Genomic DNA, 22,253 nt, shown 5'->3' with positions numbered 1-22,253 from the left:
AATATACATTCTTCTCAGCACCACATCACACTTATTCCAAAACTGACCACATAGTTGGAAGTAAAGCATTCCTCAGCAAATGTAAAAGAACAGAAATTATAACAAACTGTCTCTCAGACCACAGTACAATCAAACTAGAACTCAGGATAAATAAATTCACTCAAAACTGCTCAACTACATGGAAACTGAACAACCTGCTCCTGAATGACTACTGGGTACATAATGAAATGATGGCAGAAATGAAGACGTTCTTTGAAACGAATGAGAACAAAGACACAACATACCAGAATCTCTGGGACACATTTAAAGCAGTGTTTAGAGGGAAATTTATGACACTAAGTGCCCACAAGAGAAAGCAGGAAAGATCTAAAATGGACACCCTACCATCACAATTAAAAGAACTAGAGAAGCAAGAGCAAACACATTCAAAAGCTAGCAGAAGGCAAGAAATAACTAAGATCAGAGCAGAACTGAAGGAGATAGAGACATAAAAAACCCTTCAAAAAATCAATGAACCCATGAGTTGGTTTTTTGAAAAGATCAACAAAATTGATACACCACTAGCAAGACTAATAAGGAAGAAAAGAGAGAAGAATCAAATAGATGCAATAAAAAATGATAAAGGGGATATCACCACTGATCCCATAGAAATACAAATTACCATCAGAGAATACTATAAACACTTCTATGCAAATAAACTAGAAAATCTAGAAGAAATGGATAAATTCCTGGACACATACAACCTCCCAAGACTAAACCAGGAAGAAGTTGAATCCCTGAACAGACCAATAACAGGCTCTGAAATTGAGCCAATAATTAACAGCCTACCAACCAAAAAAAGTCCAGGACCAGATGGATTCACAGCCAAATTCTACCAGAGGTACAAAGAGGAGCTGGTATCATTCCTTCTGAAACTATTCCAATCAATAGAAAAGGAGGGAATCCTCCCTAACTCATTTTATAAGGCCAGTATCATCTTGATTCCAAAGGCTGGCAGAGACACAACAAAAAAGGAGAATTTTAGACCAATATCCCTGATGAACATTGATGCAAAAATCCTCAATAAAATACTGGCAAACCAAATCCATCAGTACATCAAAAAGCTTATCCACCACAATCAAGTGGGCTTCATCCCTGGGATGCAAGGCTGGTTCAACATATGCAAATCAATAAATGTAATTCATCATATAAACAGAACCAAAGACAAAAGCCACATGATTATCTCAATAGATGTAGAAAAAGCCTTTGACAAAATTCAAAGCCCTTCATGGTAAAAACTCTCAATAAATTAGGTATCGATGGGACATATCTCAAAATAATAAGAGCTATTCATGACAAACCCACAGTCGATATCATACTGAATTGGCAAAAACTGGAAGCATTCCCTTTGAAAACTGGCACAAGACAGGGATGCCCCCTCTCACCTCTCCTATTCAACGTAGTGTTGGGAGTTCTGGCCAGGACAATCAGGCAGAAGAAAGAAATAAGGGGTATTCAATTAGGAGAAGAGGAAGTCAAATTGTCCCTATTTGCAGATGACATGATTGTATATTTAGAAAACCCCATCGTCTCAGCCCAAAATCTCCGTAAGCTGATAAGCAACTTCAGCAAAGTCTCAGGATACAAAATCAATGTGCAAAAATCACAAGCATTCCTATACACCAATAACAAACAGAGAGCCAAATCATGAGTGAACTCCCATTCACAATTGCTTCAAAGAGAATAAAATACCTAGGAATCCAACTTACAAGGGATGTGGAGGACCTCTTCAAGGAGAACTACAAATCACTGCTCAATGAAATAAAAGAGGACACAAACAAATGGAAGAATATTCTATGCTCATAGATAGGAAGAATCAATATCATGAGAATGGCCGTACTCCCCAAGGTAATTTACAGATTCAATGCCATCCCCATCAAGCTACTAATGACTTTCTTCACAGAACTGGAAAAAACTACTTTAGAGTTCTTATGGAACAACAACAACAAAAAAAAGCCCGCATTGCCAAGACAATCCTAAGCCAAAAGAACAAAGCTGTAGGCATCACGCTACCTGACTTCAAACTATACTACAAGGCTACAGTAACCAAAACTGCATGGTACTGTTACCAAAACAGAGATATAGACCAATGGAACAGAACAGAGCCCTCAGTAATAATACCACACATCTACAACCATCTGATCTTTGACAAACCTGACAAAAACAAGAAATGGGGGAAGGATTCCCTATTTAATAAATGGTGCTTGGAAAACTGGCTAGCCATATGTAGAAAGCTGAAACTGGATCCCTTCCTTACACCTTATACAAAAATTAATTCAAGATGGATTGAAGACTTAAATGTTAGTCCTAAAACCATAAAAACCCTAGAAGAAAATCTAGGCAATACCATTCAGGACATAGGCATGGGCAAGGACTTCATGACTAAAACACCAAAAACAATGGCAACAAAAGCCAAAATTGACAAATGGGATCTAATTAAACTAAAGAGCTTCTGCACAGCAAAAGAAACTACCATCAGAGTGAACAGGCAACCTACAGAATGGGAGAAAATTTTTAAAATCTACCCATCTGACAAAGGGCTAATATCTGGAATCTACAAAGAACTCAAACAAATTTACAAGAAAAAATCAACCCCACAGAAAGTGGTCAAAGGACATGATTAGACAATTCTCAAAAGAAAACATTTATGCAGCCAAAAGACACATGAAAAAATGCTCATCATCACTGGCCGTCAGAGAAATGCAAATCAAAACTACAATGAGATACCATCTCACACCAGTTAGAATGGTGACCATTAAAAAGTCAGGAAAAAACAGGTGCTGGAGAGGATGTGGAGAAATAGGAACACTCTTACACTGTCATTGGGACTGTAAGCTAGTTCAAACATTGTGGAAGACAGTGTGGCAATTGCTCAAGGATCTAGAACTAGAAATACCATTTGACCCAGCCATCCCATTACAGGGTATATACCCAAATGATTATAAATCATGCTACTATAAAGACACATGCACATGTTTATTGAGGCACTATTCACAATAGCAAAGACTTGGAACCAACCCAAATGTCCACCAATGATAGACTGGATTGAGAAAATGTGGCACATATACACCATGGAATACTACGCAGCCATAAAAAATGATGAGTTCATGTTCTTTGCAGGGACATGGATGAAGCTGGAAACCATGATTCTGAGCAAACTATTGCAAGGACAAAAAATCAAACACCACGTGTTCTTACTTATGGGTGGGAATTGAACAATGAAAACACTTGGACACAGGGTGGGGAACATCACACACTGGGGCCTGTTGTGGGATGGGGGAGGGGGGAGGGATAGCATTAGGAGATAATATCTAATGTAAATGACGAGTCAATGGGTGCAGCACACCAACATGGCACATGTATACATATGTAACAAACCTGCACGTTGTGCACATGTACCCTAGAACTTAAAGTATAATAATAATAAGAAAAATTTCTTTTTAAAATCTAAGTAAATACATTTACAAATGAAGGCCATTAATTTAAATGCAGGTGTTTAACTGTGACCAGATCACCTCTGACTAGTAATGATGATTACACCAACATAATTTTTTATTTTCAGAATATGAACACAAACTTTTATTAAATTTGATCATTTAGCACAAGAATCTGTGAAGTGTGATTGGAAAGCATGGAAAATATTTTTATGTAGCTGTTAATTAACATGGTAGAATTTAAAAATGAGAATTGTCATTTCAGACTGCCAGCTTTCATAGCTAAATCCTAATAGCAATCTGGTGCCCTGTCGAAATAGGTTTAAAATTTTTTGGCATTGCCTCTAGAATCTGTTTATAAATCCTACAAGCAAATCGTATTAAGAATTTACAAAAACACTTTTTTTCCCTGAAAACAAACTAGCAAAATGTATTGCTCAGTTTATTTTTTTATTTGTGTCTTCAATATTATATGAAAAATGCCAACTGGGACAAGATCAATCACTTTCTTCACCATGTGTAACTGTAATAATTCCATTGCCCAATGCACAAAGCAAGTCAACGCACCAAGAAACTGGGTTGCAGCGGAGAAACAGGTTTAATCCGTAGGATCACCAAATGAGGAGATGGGAGGAAACCTCAAATTTAAACTCCCCAAGGAATTTGGGTCCAAGGTTTTGGAATGAAGCAAAGTGTGGGGAACATTTGTCAAAGAGTGCAGGGTGAAGTCTTGAGACAGGGAGTTGAAGAAATGATATTTTCATGCAAATCCATTCCTCTCTTGGGGTCTTCAAAATAGCTGGCCTCAGCTGTTTTGCTGCAATTCAGGATCTGAAAAAGATCTTAAGCAATTCTTAAACAAAGCCTTATGATTCTAATGTCAGAGACCCTATTTATCTTAAATAAAAGCCTTGTGATTTTAATGCCAGAAATTCTATCTGTAGAAACAATGGAGATGCAAATGGTCAGTATCTAATGCTATGTGACTTGCAGTTACAAAGAAGTAGGTCAATGTGCAGCCTGATTAATGCCCAATTATCACTATATTTCTGTCCAGAATTCTTGTTAACCCTGTGAGGACAGCTTCACATTCAACAAACGTTTGTATTTTTATACTTGGTTCACTGGACCTATATGAAAATGTCTTGTCTGAGAGGATGTACATCAGCTATTTTATTCCCTTAGCAACAAGCTCCAAGGCAACCAATCAACAGGGGAAGTCAGGTGTTAGCCCAATTATTGGGACCCGAAAGAACAAAAACATGACAGTGTCATTCCTAGAAATCTGAGCATATGTAGAAGAAATTGTCTATACTGGAGAGATGAGGCACAATCAAGCTCCTGGGAAAATTCATAAAAACAAAATCAAAGACAGAGCATAAGGCTGAAGTGAGAGATTTAGTTTACATTGAAGCTTTGATCCTACAGGCAGGAATTGGTGAAATAGAGTGAATCTTTAAAGTCAAAAAAAGCTCGGTCCTATGGTCTTATAACTGGAACCATAGTAATATGAAACACCGTAACTAGGTGAACATCTTGGGCTTATATCTAACACACCTGACTCACTATTTTGTTGGCAGCTAGAGGAACATAGGACATGAGCTACACAGAAAATAGATGGCTCTGAGGGTCTCAAGTCTAGGACAAGGACTTGATCTAAAGCCAATCAGACAGAGGTTGTAGGGTGAAGGAAAAGCTGAGATTGTATTTCTTGAGGCTTCTGTGATTGACTCAAGAATTAGATGGGCCTAGTTCTACATGGAGCTGTATAGGAAAATGGAAGGGTATAAAAACATAATAGAGTTAAAATAGAAAAAAATATATTGGTTGGGTTAAAATGGTAGAGTTCAAAGAAGCTTACTTCTTAAAGATGAAAAGAGTAACAGAGTTCAAAGGGAAAAGGCATAAATTCCCAAGGGCCTTTTACTTGTATCCTCCTATGCAAAACTGAAGCCCTTAGCATCTGTCTCACTTTAGTAGGAGTTTTTTATTCCATACCTGTCTATCGTGTCTCTTCTGCATTGGTTACACATCTCTTTTACCATGTTCAGAGCAGGAGTTAACTTTCTAAACTTGTTAAATGAATCTCAAAGTACTCTTTCAAGTAAATGTGTAATCTAGCAATAATTTAAAAGTTTCTTTTTTTCCAGATATGCATCAGGACTTGCCTTAGAGGGTGCTAACTTTCATTAGAACTACTCACATCAAAAGTGCAGCTTATCTCAAATAATTAGGGAAATATTCAGAATATCTTAAGCAGTTCCTCCAACTACAGGTGCCAATGCTGCAGACTTTTTGCAATTTCTGCTTATCTCAGCACCCATATAGATAATGTTGCTGCCACCCAGAGCATCAAAGATGATGAAGAGGCTGTGACAATTGTCTTAGACACAAAATTTAAGAAGGTTCCAAAAAATTCAGTAGCCAAGGTAAATAATATTAAATGCAATATTTTAAAAAATATAAATTAACATAAAATTAGTATTGAGAAAATATCAAATTGATAAGCAAAATGTCAACATTTTAAATAAAGACAGGATCAGTAATCTTTTTTTGGTGCTCTGATGAAGTAATATTTGGCCTAAGAAGTGAGAATGTACTCTAAATTATGTGTGCACTAATATATTTCCTAGCATTAAAAATATGGGATTTAGTTTATTACTTTTTATATAAATATGAGAGTGTTAATTGCTAAATTTTTCTTCCATTGAAGTTATCAAATTAATTGCTAATTATTAAGTCACTGAATGTCTGATACTTTTGATTTATCTCTCATTTATACTTATCTTTCACTTATCACTGACCTACACAGAACAGATTTTGCACACTTTTATGAGATTGTTTTTGGCACCAAGTTTTCAGATACATTTCTCAAGATACCCTGGATACAGAACTACATGAATTTCTAAAAATGCTTTTGAGATAAAATCAAATTTTATCCATCAATGAAAATGATATATAACTCCGCTGTTAGACATTTACCACTTCTGTATAATCCACCTGTATCTATCTGAACTCAAATTTGACCACCAAACTAGCTCCAATAACAGCTTTCTGGAGAAAGCTACACACAAAGCCTATAGCTCTAATGAATATTGTTGGAATGAGTGATGGGTCACTTTGCAGTGGGTAACATGTGATCATCAGAAGGCCTGCCTTGGATGCCCAGCATTTCCTCCTGGCTGCAGTCACAAGATCACATCTCCCCCTCGACCCTTCCTGCTACAGCAGGGACTCTGCCTCTCTCCTCCTTCCCCTGCCTTCCTCCAAAGGCTGAGAAAACTACATCACTTTTCTCAAAGGAATTTCTGTGTCTGCTGCTGAAAAGATAAATGTTTCAATGTACTGTTACGCATTTCTTTGAAAAAAGAAAAAGAAAACATGACTTGTAGTATTCCTTCTAGAGAATGCCTCTATTATCTGGAAGATAACAATGTAGAGCATTTACCTGTCATTCCTAGGTGTATCCCACTCTTCTGACTTTCAGGGCATCTGTAACTGCGTTTCAAACCGTCTTCTGAGCTACCCAGTTACCTATATACATGAAAGGTTTCCTTCTCCCCTCCTGGACACATCTCACGACCTAGTCAAAATATTCCCATTGCTGCTTCCTGAGTGTCAGCTTCTGTCTCTAGTGGTTCTTGCCCAGGAAGCATCATAGGGAGCCAGGAAAGTAAGCCACTTCAGCAGCCTGAGTTCTTGGCTGTCATTCCTCTCCTCTCAGGGCAAGGGTCCAAGGGTGTATATATACCGCCCATTTCAGCAACCTACTCCAGCAATTCTATATCCTACAAAGAGAGGTTTTTATTAAGGGTTTTTTTCTGTCATGGTACTAAAATTGCTCATTACTGCAACCCATTTCTCATTTTCCAACATTCTCCTCTCAACTATCGAGACATAGTTATCTTTATGGCTGTATGGTCCCTAAGATCTCCATTCTTGTTTCAACCCTGCTCTTTTCTACTTTACCTAATCCTAGGAACTCCTTTATATGTTCTCTCTTAATCTACCTCCAAATTCAACTTGAGATCCCTAGGTGCTAAGAGTTCAAAGCCTAGGTGGATAAATACAATTGCCGTATTTGGGCTAACATTTAGCCAGTTTTGCTAACTGGAAGCCAGGTGACTCGTATAGTCTCTGAAGAGACCACCTGGTATCTTCCGGGCAACATTTCAGCCAGAGGTGGATGATCTGGTTACTCCCATTTCCTGACACTCTGCTTGTGTGTGATTATATTTAGGGAGCATAATCATGATGGTATCCATGTCAGCTCCCTAAATCTGAATTGTTGCCTTCAGTCTCAGTACAACACAACTATCCCATCTTTGTTTATTTGGGAATGCTGTCTCTTTCATTTCTTCTTCCATAATTTATTTTACTAGCAGTGAGAAGTGGAGGAACCTTCTGGCCTTTCCTGGATCCTGCAGTTTTCTTTATTGTAAATAGCTCCTGCGGCAATGTGCCCTAACTGATGGTGATTTTTCATACTGCACTCCACGGTACTTCAATGCAAAAGTCCCTCAAGTTTTGACACATATACTAAGGTACTTCCAATGATGAGTGTTTACAAAATTGACATATACGTCTCAGCATCTACTTGTGTTATTGAGTAACTTTTTGACTGATGTCAGACATTCTGCTGTAGAAAGGAAGGCATTTTGTGGTTTTTGAAAATGTACATAATTCTTAGTACCAGTCTCCAAAAACTTTCTATTAATCTCTGTTGCATCTATATCCCTGAGGCTTTGCACCCCACTAACATTCCAATGATGTGATCTAAACACAATACAATATTTACCTCTCAAGTCTATGGCATTGAATTTTTCCCTGTCCCATCCCTGCCAAGTCTCTAGTTCCCGGGTAATACAAGCTCTCAACCAAGAGCCCAAACATTGGCTCTAATAAGGTTTTCAATAGCAGACCTGTTACAGCTAATAAAGCCAATTGGGTCTTTTAATTAGCTCAAGCATATATGCAATACACACTTTTTTCACTTGACACATTCCAATTTCCTAAGAATGATGTCAGCTTTGGTTTAAACAGAAGTGTATAGTTAGCTCCTTCATGAAGGACTTTCTTTGATCGATTCTAATCAGCTCACAAACACTGGGTATGTGTGACTCTCCAGGTAAAACATTTAATATCCAACAATGCATTTTTCCAAAGGCTTTTCCACAGCATCCTTCTGACTTTCAGTTTCTTTCCAAAGACCAGCTCTGCTCCTCAATCGATGCTCCCCACACCATTAGCCATGCTGAATAGGCACTAGAGGCTCTATTAAGAGTGATGTTTTAATCAGACAGGTATCTAGATGCCCTCCTTAAAGTATCTCAGAAAATTCTCTAAGGTCCAGATGTCAGATTCATCCCTTAACAGTACAGGTTTTCTACTTCTGCCCAATACCAACCCTGGTTTTAAAATACAGCTATTTCTTCAGTTTCCAGATAATGTATCATCACACGAAGTATATTAAGATCTTTACATTTTTTTAGTTCTACTCCAGTTTTGTAGGGACATGTCATTTATTTTAGTTGTATTCCTTTGCTCAATTCACCAAGTCTCTTTCCTAACCCTGATCCTACTCACATGTAGATGCTGAGTGGGCAGTTTGCTACATAGTTCTAGAATTCAGGGAGGTTGAATTGAAGATGTACTCTTGGGATTTTGAGAATTAATTGAATAAAGAATATTTAGGAGCCTGAGCTCTGAGGCATTCCAAATTTGGGAGGTTTGGGAAATAAGGGAGGACTGACAAATGTAAAAAGGAAGAAGAGGTCAGTAAGAAGAAACCAGGATCATGTGAAAGCCAAGGAAATAAAATGTTGAAAAGATAAGGTAGTTACCAACTGTGCCAAATAATGCTGAAAGGCCAAATCAGAGGAAGAATGTGAATTAACCTTTGAATTTGACAATAAGAATAGACTGTCATGATTATACTGACAAGAACAATTTCAATGGGGAGGAGCAAAGGTCTGATTGAAATAATTTCAAGAGAAGATGAGAAGAGAGAAGCTGGAGGTAATGAGCATAGACAATACTTTTGAGGAGTTTTGCTGCAAAGTGAAGAAGAAAAGGGATAGAAGGCAGTAGCATACATAGGATCAGTCTGAGATTTTTTAAGTTAATAAAAATAGTAAATTTTGTATGCTTATGAGGAGAAAATAAGAAGATACAGAGAAAATAAGAGAGTTTTTGTTGTTGTTGTTGTTGTTGTTGTTGCTGTCGTTGTTGTTTTTGAGATGGAGTCTCGCTCTGTCACCCAGGCTGGGGTGCAATGGTGCGATCTCCGATCACTGCAACCTCCATCTCCCGAGTTCAAGCGATTCTCCTGCCTCAGTCTCCTGAGTAGCTGAGATTACAGGTGCGCACCACCACGCCTGGCAATTTTTTTTTTTTTTTTTGTATTTTTAGTAAAGATGGGGTTTCACCATGTTGATCAGAATGGTCCCGAACTCCTGACCTCATGATCTGCCCACCTCCACCTCCCAAAGTGCTGGGATTACAGGTGTGAGCCACTGCACCTGGCCTGGAATAATGGTCTTGAAAGGGCAAGAGAGCTTGAGTGAGTACACCAGTGAAAAGGTTGACCTTTACTAGGAGCAGACAGGCCATCCATAGTAACCAGAAAAGAAGGTTCAGCATATGGACCCAATTGTCCACATGAGTAGATTTGTTGGTGGGTTCCAGTAATATTTCTTTTCTAATAGCTTCTTAATTCTCAGTAAAATAGAAAGCAAAATCATGAGCTAAGAGTGAGTATAGGGATGGAGGTTGGAGGTTTCAGAAGAAAAGTAAAAATATTAAATAATTATCAAGGAGAGTAAAACATTTAGCAAACTAGAAATACATGTAATCTCATGGCCAGGCAATATTAAAGGCACAGGTAAAATTAGTAATCATGAATTTAAAGTAAGATAGTTGGCTATAGATTCATACAGCTTTGATCAGTTGTGTGGGTTCAGACATTCAGCGAGGGTAGAATTTGGTTAGGATTAATTAGGACTGTACTTGGCTAAAACAGGTATAAGAAAGTGAGAAAGAAGCACAAAAGTTGCAGCTGTTATGCAATAGAGTGACCGTAAGAATTGATGAGGGAATTTGAGCAGACTAAAAAGAAGAGCAAAGATGTAAGACAGATAAGAGAAAGTATAACTGGATAGAATCAATGGATTTGAGACCATGCTAGGTATTATGTTTTCTGATTTTAGAATACAAAAGGGAATGAGATGGACCAAAAAAAATGTATAGATTTTGATAGGAGAGAAAAAGGTGATGTTTGAAATTAAGATTAAGAACAGGGTGCGCATATGTAACAAACCTGCACATTGTGCACATGTACTCTAGAACTTAAAGTATAATAATAATAAAAAAAAGAAAAAAATAGGGTGTGATTTTTTTTATAATGATAAGGTCTGAACTATGACATTAGAAAAGATGACCAAGAAAAAGTATAAAACAAGATCATTGGAGAAAGTTCACAGAACTAAGCAGCCACATCATTATAGGACCATCTATGTAGATATTGAAATTACGATGAATTAGGGCAGGAGCCATGTAAGAGACAGAGTGTGCACCAAGAGCAAAATCCTTCAAGGAATCAGAGGAAATGACTTAAACATTTTTATTTATTTATTTTTTGAGATGGAGTCTCACTCTGTCTCCCAGGCTGGGGTGCAGTGGCACAATCTCGGCTCACTGCAACCTCTGCCTCACAGGTCAAAGCAATTCTGTTGCCTCAGCCTCCTGAGTAGCTGAGATTACAGGCACGTGCCACCACACCTGGCTAATTTTTTATCTTTAGTAGAGATGGGGGTTTCACCATGTTGGCCAGACTGGTCTCGAACTCCTGACCTCAGGTGATCCACCCTCCTAGGCCTCCCAAAGTGCTGGGATTACAGGTGTGAGTCACCGCGCTCGGCCGACTTAAACATTTATAGAAAAACTAGTCTTTCTCTCTGTTAGTCAATCTCTAACAAAAATAGATGCCTTTTTATTATGTTCTCAATATAATGATAAAGGCAACAAACAAACATATTCAGTGCACACTAAATTGAACGTTGTTATTGTAGGCTGCTAAGCATTCATTTAACCCTTTCCCTTTATTTACTATGTGGACCCTAATTTTGTTCTGTTATCCTCTTTTGTTTGTTTGTTTTGAAATTATGTACCAAAAGGATTGTTGCCTCCAGTCCCCATCTCCAAATGGTGCCTGATTGTATTAAGGATAATCACATTCCCCTTACCAATGATTGGTTAAGGAATGACATGTAATCTAATTTGTGCCAATGAAACACCACAAGGATTTTTCCAGAGCCTCTGAGTAGTTTCTTTCCAGAACTTTAAAAAATTCTTCCTGAAAGGGCTTCCAAAAGGGACAATATCTTCCATCTTCCAGTTGTTATCATGTATGGATGTGATGCTTGTGCTTCTTGCCACCAGTATGAAGATAAAGCAAAAGCAAGAAAAGGGAAAGATATCCAAATATTTCAGATTGATTGAGTTTACCTTACAACCAGTCCTATTGAGGAATTTCATTTATATGAGCCAATAAATGTCCTTATTGTTTAAGGATAAGCCCTTTTTTTTCTTTTTTCTTTTTTTTTTTGAGATGCAGTCTTGCTCTGTCACCCAGGTTGGAGTGTAGCGGTGCTATTTCGGCTCACTGCAACCTCTGCCTCCCAGGTTTAAGTGATTCTCCTGCCTCAGCCTCCTGAGTAGCTGGGATTATAGGCACCCACCACCATACCCAGCAAATTTTTCTATTTTTAGTAGAGACGGGGTTTCACCATGTTGGCCAGGCTGGTCTTGAACTCCTGATCCACCTGCCTTGGCTTCCCAAAGTGGCAGGATTACAGGTGTGAGCCCCAACACCAGGAAAGGATAACCCTTTTGATGGGAGTTATTTCTTACTTAAATAAAGTAGGCTACTCAATACATATGCAAAGAAAATTATAAATGTCGGTGAAATTGTTTGCATCAGAGGCATGGAAATATAAATAAAAACACTGAGAAATCTCCACTTCACAGAGTAGGTCAGACTTTCATGCATATATTAAATTGTTGATCATTTTGATTCTCCAGAACATCAGTAAGTGTTATATATGCCTTACTTTTAGGGAAGTAAAAAGTATTCTTTTTTATAAATTAAATTAAGACAATGAAATTGTCCAATATGTGAATAAACAATAATTTTAAAAATCCTGAACTGTTGATAATGGAAATATACTGAGTGAAAGCATGAGTAAATGAAAGTTAGTGCTGGTGATCAAAAAGGTATCAGAGAATATGTAAGTATTTAACACATACCTAATAGTCTCATAAAAAAGAAAGAAGTTCTCAGACTAAAAAAAAAAAAAAAAAAAAAAAGCCCAGGACCAGACAGATTCACAGCCAAATTCTACCAGAAGTACAAAGGAGGAGCTGGTACCATTCCTTCTGAAATTATTCAAAACAATTGAAAAGGAGGGACTTCTCCCTAACTCATTTTATGAAGCCAGCATCATCCTAATACCAAAACTGGGAAGAGACACAATAAAAAAAGAAAACTTCAGTCCAATATCCCTGACGAACATCGATGCAAAAATCGTCAATGAAATACTGGCAAACCGAATCCAGCAGCATATCAAAAAACTTATCCACCGTGATCGAGTTGGGTTCATCCTGGGATGCAAGGCTAGTTCAACATATGCAAATCAATAAATGTAATCCATCACACAAACATAACCAAAGACAAAAACCACATTATTATCTCAATAGACACAGAAAAGGCCTCCAATAAAATTCAACATCCCTTCATGTTAAAAACTCTCAATAAACTAAGTATTGATGAAACATATCTCAAAATAAAAAGAGCTGTTTATGACAAACCCACAGCCAATATCATATTGAATGGACAAAAGCTGGAAGCATTCACTTTGAAAACTGGTCCAAGACAATGATGCCCTCTCTCACCACTCCTTTTCAACATAGTATTGGAAGTTCTAGCCGGGGCAATCAGGCAAGAGAAAGAAATAAAGGATATTCAAATAGGAAGAGAGGAAGTCAAATTGTCTCTGTCTGCAGATGACATGATTTATATTTAGAAAACCCCATCATCTCAGCCCAAAAACTCTTTAAACTGATAAGCAACTTCAGCAAAGTCTTAGCATATAAAATCAATGTGCATAAATCACAAGCATTCCTTTACACCAACAAAAGACAAGCAGAGAGCCGAATCATGAATGAACTCCCATTCACAATTGCTACAAAGAGAATAAAATACCCAGGAATACGTCTAAAAAGGGATGTGAAGGACCTCTTCAAGGAGAACTACAAACCACTGCTCAAGGAAATAAGAGAGGACACAAACAAATGGAAAAACATTCCATCCTCATGGATAGAAAGAATCAATATCATGAAAATGGCCACACTGCTCAAAGTAATTTATAGATTCAATGTTATTCCCATCAAACTACCATTGATATTCTTCACAGAATTAGAAAAAAATACTCTAAATTTGACATGGAATCAAAGAAGATCCCATATAGCCAAGGCAACCCTAAGGAAAAGAACAACGCTGGAGCCATCACACTACCTGACTTCAAACTACACTACAAGGCTACAGTAACCAAAACAGCACGGTACTGGTACCAAAACAGACATATAGACCAATGGAACAGAACAGAGACCTCAGAAGTAACACCACCATCTAAAACCATCTGATCTTTGACAAACTTGACAAAACCAAGCAACAGAGAAAGGATCTCCTATTTAATAAATGGTGCCTGGAAAACTGGCTAACCATATGCAGAAAACTGAAACTGCACCCATTCCTTAAATCTTATAAAGAAATTAACTCAAGATGGATTTAAAGACTTAAATTTAAAACCAAAAACCATTAAAACCCTAGAAGAAAACCTAGGCAATACCATTCAGGACATAGGCACGGGCAAAGACTTCTTCATGACAAGAACACCAAAAGCAATTGCAACAAAAAGCCAAAATTGACAAATGAGATCTAATTAAGGAGCTTCTGCACAGCAAAATAAACTATCATCAGAGTGAACAGGCAACCTACAGAATAGGAAAAAAATTTGCAATCTTCCCATCTGACAAAGGTCTAATATCCAAAATTTACAAGGAACTTCAAAAAATTTACAAGAAAAAAACAACCCCATCAAAAAGTGGGCAAAGGATATGAACAGACACTTCTCAAAAAAATAAATTTATGGGTCCAACAAGCATATGAAGAAAAGCTCAATATCACTGTTCATCAGAGAAATGCAAATCAAAACCATAACAAAATACCATCCCGCACCAGTCAGAATGGCAATCATTTAAAAAGTCAAGAAACAATAGATGCTGGTGAGGATGTGGAGAAATAGGAATGCTTTTACACTATTGGTGGGAATGTACATTAGTTCAACAATTGTGGAAGACAGTATGGCAATTCCTCAAGGATCTAGAACCAGAAATACCATTTGACCCAGAAATCCCATTACTGGGTATATACCCAAAGGAATATAAATCATTTTATTATAAAGATATATGCATATGTATGTTTATTGTAACACTATAATAACAAATACATGGAACCAACCCAAATGTCCATCAATGATAGACTGGGTAAAGAAAATGTAGTACATATACACCATGGAGTACTATGCAGCCATAAAAATGAATGAGATCGTGTCCTTTGCAGGGACATGGATGAAGCTGGGAACCATCATCCTCAGCAAACTAACACAGGAATAGACAACCAAACACTACATGTTCTCACTCATAAGTGGGGTTAGGGGGCAAGAGGAGGGAACTTAGGGAACAACAGGTACAGCAAACCACCATGGTACATGTATACCCATGTAAAAACCTGCAAGCTCTGCACATGTATCCTGTGTTTTTTTTTTAGAATAAACAAAAACAAAAATTATAAAATAAATAAATAAATCCATCCATCCATCCATACATACATACATAAAAAATGCATTCTACCAATATCTTTTTAAAAAAGCATTAGAAACTAAACTGCATTTGTATTTAAAATGCATACAATGTCAATATATTTTCCCTCAAGCATATAAATTAATTGTAAATATTAGAAAAGTTAAAATTAATTTTTAATGGTTTCAATTTATCTTTCTTGCACAATATTCAAAATTATCTATTAGAATTAACAGGCAAAAGGAAGAATAGGTAACGAATAAAAAACATTTAAATAAAAACAAACATAGGAAATCAATTGAAAATAGTTTTGGCCATTTAGCTGTCAAAGTGTCAAGAAAAACTGGGGACACAATTTATAAGAATTTGACTATTTTGGCATTACCTAATCAACTATTAAAATGAGGTAGTAAAATAACCATGCTGAATAGAAAACTGAACAGCAACAATAGAGCTAGAGTACACAACATCTACTAAGATGTATACAAAGGACAAATTAATCTTGGGAAATAGAACACATTAATTTATAATTAAGGAAACATACAAGTTACTAAATTAATATTCTCGATTATTCTCTGCAAGTGCAGTGAGAAGATTAAACATTCCTACCTGTGCCATGTGATTTGCAGTGTTCCTCCCTACAGGTGTCAAGTATTCCAGTAAAATATGAAGTTAAGTTTACTGCAGAAGCTTTAGATGTCACTGCTAGGCTTTTCATCTTTTCTTTTCGCTTTTTCTCAAGGACAGTGTGTCTATGTAAGGGGCTTATCAGTCAGCCTGGATTCTAGAATGAAAACAAAATGTAAAATAAAGTTAAATATAACCCACAACAGACACACAAATTAGAAATAAGTCCCCTTTTCTTTCCCTGTAAGCTGAAGAGATTTGTGATTGTTTGTTATTGCAGCATAACCTAGTAAAGACTGACTAACACAAAGCATTCAAACAACATATATACACATGTAATCTAAACAAGACGCTTTAGCTAACAAGATGGTTTGCTTGTTTTAGCTAATCTTAAGAAAATCCACCTAAGAGTCAAAAAAATGTATAAAAGAGCTGAAATTATATATTTATGTGTATGAAGACATAGATCTTAGCACATTGAAGATAAAATGAGAGTCTTGTTAATAGTCAAAAATAACAATTGATTTCCTCTCCTTCTACCTGCTTTTCATCTTCTTGATCCTCATACACAAATTCCCTCCAGGCATTTCCAGAAATACCTCTTGGATATTTCAAGGGAGATGCAAGATTAGTCTTCTTGATTTTTCTGCAACAATTACTAGTCTCTTCCTTTCTGGCTCAGCTTGCTGCACAGATGTCTTCTGTATCTGCCAACATAAGAAAGATTATTTCCATAGCTAGTGTACACCAGGGGCATTCTCAATGCTGTTGGTATCTTTTGGAGTCTATTCTGAGGCTTCTGATGCCAGATATCCAGGGAGCTGATGTCTGCAAGAACAGCATGGTCTATGTCCCTGCTAAAGTGGTGATTGCTAACTAAACTTCAATCACCAATTCTGTTTTGCCTTGGTGTTTCGGGTCCCTCAGAAATTTTAGTAATACCTTTCATTTGCTTTCTCTCCCTCTCTCTCTCTGGTATCTTTTGCTTTCTTGTTAAAGAAAACAGAGATGACTCTAGGGTACTGATCCGGATGAGATTTTAAAAGACTAACTCTATTCTGTATTCAAAGTGGTCCCTTCTCTCCCTTGCTAGTCAGATGCCTTTGAAACCAGCATCTGTAACTTCACTCTAGGGCAAAATTTTTTCCCAGATTGGTTCACAGTCTCTTGTATATCTAGATCCCTGCCCAACACCCCCAAATTGTTCAGAAATGTATTTAATAGTCATGTATGGAAGGCACACTTCAATACATGACTATTAAGTATATGCCTAGAGATGTATTAAACAGTCATGTATTGAAGGCACACTCCGTATGGGGCATGATGATAGGTATGTACTGGAGATGGAATGCTAAATGAAAACTCATTAGCAAACTCAACCTTGGTCCTCAAGAAGCTTGCAGTCTATTAGTAAAACTGAAAAGTAAATAGAAATTTGTAGTAGGGCTAATTCCAATGTACTACCCAGTGAGTGAGAGTAAACTAGTGGTCAGGAAAGACTCTCCTAGAAAAAAGCAAGTTTGATAACAAAACCAGGGCATTAGAGAAATTACACCATCAGATAAGAGGAAGAATGGCAGTAGAGGTAGGGGAGCAGTATTTTTAAAGGCCTAGAACTGAGACAAAGTGTGATCAGTTTGGAGAACTGAAAGTCAGACAACATAGATGGGTCCATGACCAGCACACATGTAATGTGGGCAGGACAGCGTCACTGAATTCACCACGCCTGGTATTTACCTAACACATAGTAATTACTCAAGATCGTGAGGGTCCTTGTAAGGTACTTTAAGTATTTTGGATCTGACAGCAATTGATAATCATTTAAAGGTTTTATTTATTTATTTTTGAGATGGAGTTTCACTCTTGTTGCCCAGGCTGGAGTGCAATGGTGCAATCTCGGCTCACTGCAACCTCTGCCTCCTGGGTTCAAGCCATTCTCCTGCCTCAGCCTCCCGAGTAGCTGGGATTACAGGCGTGTGCCACCATGTCTGGCTAATTTTGTATTTTTAGTAGAGATGGGGTTTTACCTTGTTGGCCAGGTTGGTCTCAAACTCCAGACCTCAGTTGATCCACCCGCCTCAACCTCCCAAAGTGTTAGGATTACAGGCATGACTCACCACTCCTGGCCCCATTTACAAGTTTTAATAAGAGTAAGGAAGGACATGATTACATTTATACTTTACCAAAGTGTTAGAATGGTTTATGTTGATGACTAAGAGTGAAAAAGGAATTCTACTTAGTAGGTTATTGCAGTCATTAGCTAATATTAGTAATAACCAATACTTATTTTATATATACTATGAGCTTGGCCCTATTCTAAATGTTTTACTTGCATTATCTCATTTAATCTTGTGGAAAACTCAGTGAAGTAAATAACATTATTTTATACATTTTACAAAGGAAGAAGCTCAATCATAGACAGTTTAAGCAACCTGCTCAAGCTCAAGATCACACAGCTAGTAAGTAGGTAAGTAGTAGATCCAGGATTCAAAACTAGGTAGTCTTACTCCAAATCCCACATTCTTTTTTTTTTTTTTCTTACGACAGAGTCTTGCTCTGTCACCCAGGCTGGAGTGTACCGGGGCAATCTCGGCTCATTGCAACTTCACCTCCCCGGTTCAAGCTATTATCCTGCTTCAGCCTCCTGAGTAGCTGGGATTGCAGGAACATACCACTATGCCCAGCTAATTTTTGTATTTTTACTTGAGATGGGCTTTACCATATTGACCAGGCTGGTCTCAAACTCCTGACTTCAAGTGATCTGCCCACTTAGGCCTCCCAAAGTGCTGGGATTACAGAGGTGAGCCACTGTGCCTGGCCTCAAATCCCACATTCTTAAACTTTTGTATATTCTACATTACAAGAAAGATGATATTGATTTATTACAAAAATAAAATTTTAGAAGTATGGTATTGGTGGAGAAAATTGGCCCAGAAAGAGAGATACTAAGGGAAAATTAACAAGAGCAGAGAACAGGATTAGATGAGTGGGATGTGAGTAAGAAAGACAGAATCAAGAACAAAGTCAAAGTTTCCAGCCTGAGCAAATGAGGAAGCATAAAGAAAGCATATTGAGGTTGGAAAGAAATCGGGATAAGAAGCTAAGTTGTAAGTACTTGTGAAATATGAAATGGAGGTGTTGAACAGGTGGATATAACTGTAGGAAGGAGATTTAGATTTAGGTCATCAACTTTGATTGTCATTGAAACCCTGTTTGGTGCATTCATTCAAGGACTGTATACAGTGAAAGAAGAAGAAAAAGAATGAAATCCTGATGTACATGAAAATTGAAGAGAGATCAGAAGTTCCCATGAAAGAAACAGAAAAGAGTTAATCCAGGAGAGTGATTTCACAGAAGCCAGAGGGATTGAGTGTTTCAAGAAAGAAGATGTAGCTGACAGTGTCAAATACTGCAGAGATGTCAACTAAAGTAGTCTGAATATATCCAGGGACTTTAAAAGAAAGAAGGTAATTTAGGACTGTGAAAGAATAGGAGAGAATCTTCCTGATAATGAGAAATTTTTAACACATATAAGATTCTCCAAAAAAGGTTGACCATTTTTTAATGCAAAGAAAAGAAGAGTCTAGTTTAAGAACAGATATTGAACTTATATAACTTTTTGTTTTCAAGCTTCAGACATCAACTTCAGCTGATTTAAAAACATAGTGGAATTTTTTTGTACAAGCCAGAAGGGTCTTGATATAATCCAGACACAAATGCAGCCAGACTCCTATGAGAGAGTGGCAGGCAGCCTGCAAATGGCCCCAAATGATGCCTGTTTCTCAGGATTTGTGCCCTTTTAAATTCTCTTCTCTTGGGTGCAGGCTGACCTAGTGACTCATTTCTAATGAATAAAATATGACAAAAGTGAAAAAATGTCACTCCCAACTATTAGGTTACAAAAATACTGTGACATTTGCCTTGTTCAGTTTCTCCCCTAACACCTCTCTTTCAGTTTTTGCTCAGGGGAAGCCAGCTACCGTGTTACAAATAGCCATAAGTTTGGCGTGCGTATGAGTAGACAATTTTTCTCTTTAGTTTTGTTGATCTAAAAATTTATAGATGATAGGAACTCTAAGGAGCTATACTTAAGAAACCGTATCTAAGAATCTTCATCTGCACCTGCACCTGATTTATACAAAGAGCTTCTGGGCTTTGAGCTGATGTTGTAATAGGATGAGACTTTTGAGGACCTTAGGAGGGGCTGAGTGTCTTTTGAATATGATAGGGTCATGAATCATTGGTGGCTAGAGGACAGGCTGTAGTAGCAGCCACTAGAATAGCACTTAATGATCTTTATCTCCTGGTATTCATGCCCTTGGGCAATCCCTTCTTCATGAGTGTGGGCTGGCCCTAGTAACTCTTTTCTAATGAATAAAATACAGCAAAAGTGAGGGGATGTAAATTCCCAAATTAGGTTACAAAAAGCCTGTGACTTTTGCTTTATTCACTCTCTCTCACTCTTCCTCTCTCCCTCCAAGCCCTAGCTCGTGGAAAAGTACCTCTGAAGACAGCAAGTAGCCCTGTAGAGAAGTCCGTGTGGCACGGAAATGATGCTTCAGACCAACAACCTTAAGAGAAGACCTTAAGCCTGACAACAGCTATATGTGAGTGACCCTACAAGTGGACATTCTGCAAATCGAGTTTTGAGATGACTACAACCCCAGCCAATCCCTTGATTGCAGCTTTGTGAGAGACCCTGGGAGAGAGGTAGTGAAGTTCTATATGGATTTTGGATCCACAAACACTATAAAATTGTAAGTGTTACTGTATTAAGTTGCTGCATTCTGGAGTAATTTCTTACATTACAATAGATATCTAATACGCAGAAATGAGACCCAGGGAGCATAACTGTCTCAACATCTCTACCTCTCTATTCACTGCTTCTCTGTATCTTTTTCTCTCTCTGTGCACATCATGGTAGAAAACACAGATGTCCTTGGGGCCTAAATTCCTGGGGAACTAACTGGCCACATTTGTATTTGCTGTCACTTCTAGAAATATCAAGTATGGTCAACAGGGTAGGATTACCTCCACCATAGCCACTATTGATCATGGGTGAGGAGTGGTTCAGGTAAATGAGGTCCTAAAAATATAAGCACACATCACTTATAGTGTCTATAAGCATAGACACTAAAGAAGGTTCCATTTGGAGTCTTTTAAAAGCCAGTGTTTACAATTTATTCTCAAATATATATTATGTTAAAATTTATGTATTTTCCCTAAAAACTTTTATTATGAATTTTAAGTCATGTTAGATCATTCAACTATGTGGGTTTTTTAATTGCTTTTTACATGCCTGGGGAAATTCTTTTTGGAAGTCAGAAATTATTGTCACTTTCTAAAATATTTAATACAAATGAATACCAATCACTCCTGATCTGAGTTTCAGAGTCAAACATTCCCTCAGTAGTTTATGCAGAAATAATAATAAAATTCAGGGAGAAATATGGCCTTCTCCATCCCACAAGTAAGGGATTTGAAAGCATTCCTTTGAACACCTCAAAGTATTAATTGATACACTAATGTTCCTATTAAACCATTTATTTATAATTATTTTAATAACACAAAGAACAATGAAAACTTGTTACAGAATAAAATTTACATATATGTCGATAGTTGTATTTAAAAAGATAAAAGGTATCCAGTAGGCTAATTTTAAACTTGGTTCTGTTAAAGTATTAAAGAGTTCAAGGTACTAAATTAAAACCCAAATAATTGGTAACATAAAAATATGGGTGAAGGCAGAAAAGGTTAATGTTTACTGTATCAGTCTGTTTTCATGCTGCTAATAAAGACATACCCAAGACTGGGTAATTTATACAGGAAAAAGTTTTAATGGACTTACACTTCCACATGGCTGAGGAAGCCTCACAATCATGGTGGAAGGCAAGGAGAAGCAAGTTACATCTTATGTGGATGGCAGCAGGCAAAAGAAGAGAACTTGTGCAGGGAAACTCCCCCTTATAAAACCATCAGATCTCATAAGACTTATTCACCATCACAAGAACAGTGTGGGAAAGATCCGCCCCCATGATTCAATCACCTTCCACACAGTCCCTCCCACAACACACGGGAATTCAAGATGAGATTTGGGTGGAGACACAGCCAAACCATATCAATTTGCTTGAGGTATAATCTTGCTTCTAAAAGAATTTGATATGGGGTAAAATAAAAACTCAGGTACAATAAAATTAAATATGTGTAATTACAAAAAAAGGAATAGAAAAGCAA

This window comes from Pan troglodytes, chromosome 10, assembly GCF_028858775.2.
Source record: "Pan troglodytes isolate AG18354 chromosome 10, NHGRI_mPanTro3-v2.0_pri, whole genome shotgun sequence".
NCBI classification, from domain to species: domain Eukaryota; kingdom Metazoa; phylum Chordata; class Mammalia; order Primates; family Hominidae; genus Pan; species Pan troglodytes.
The sequence above is the reverse complement of the archived record's forward strand: the minus strand, read 5'-3'. Positions refer to the sequence as shown.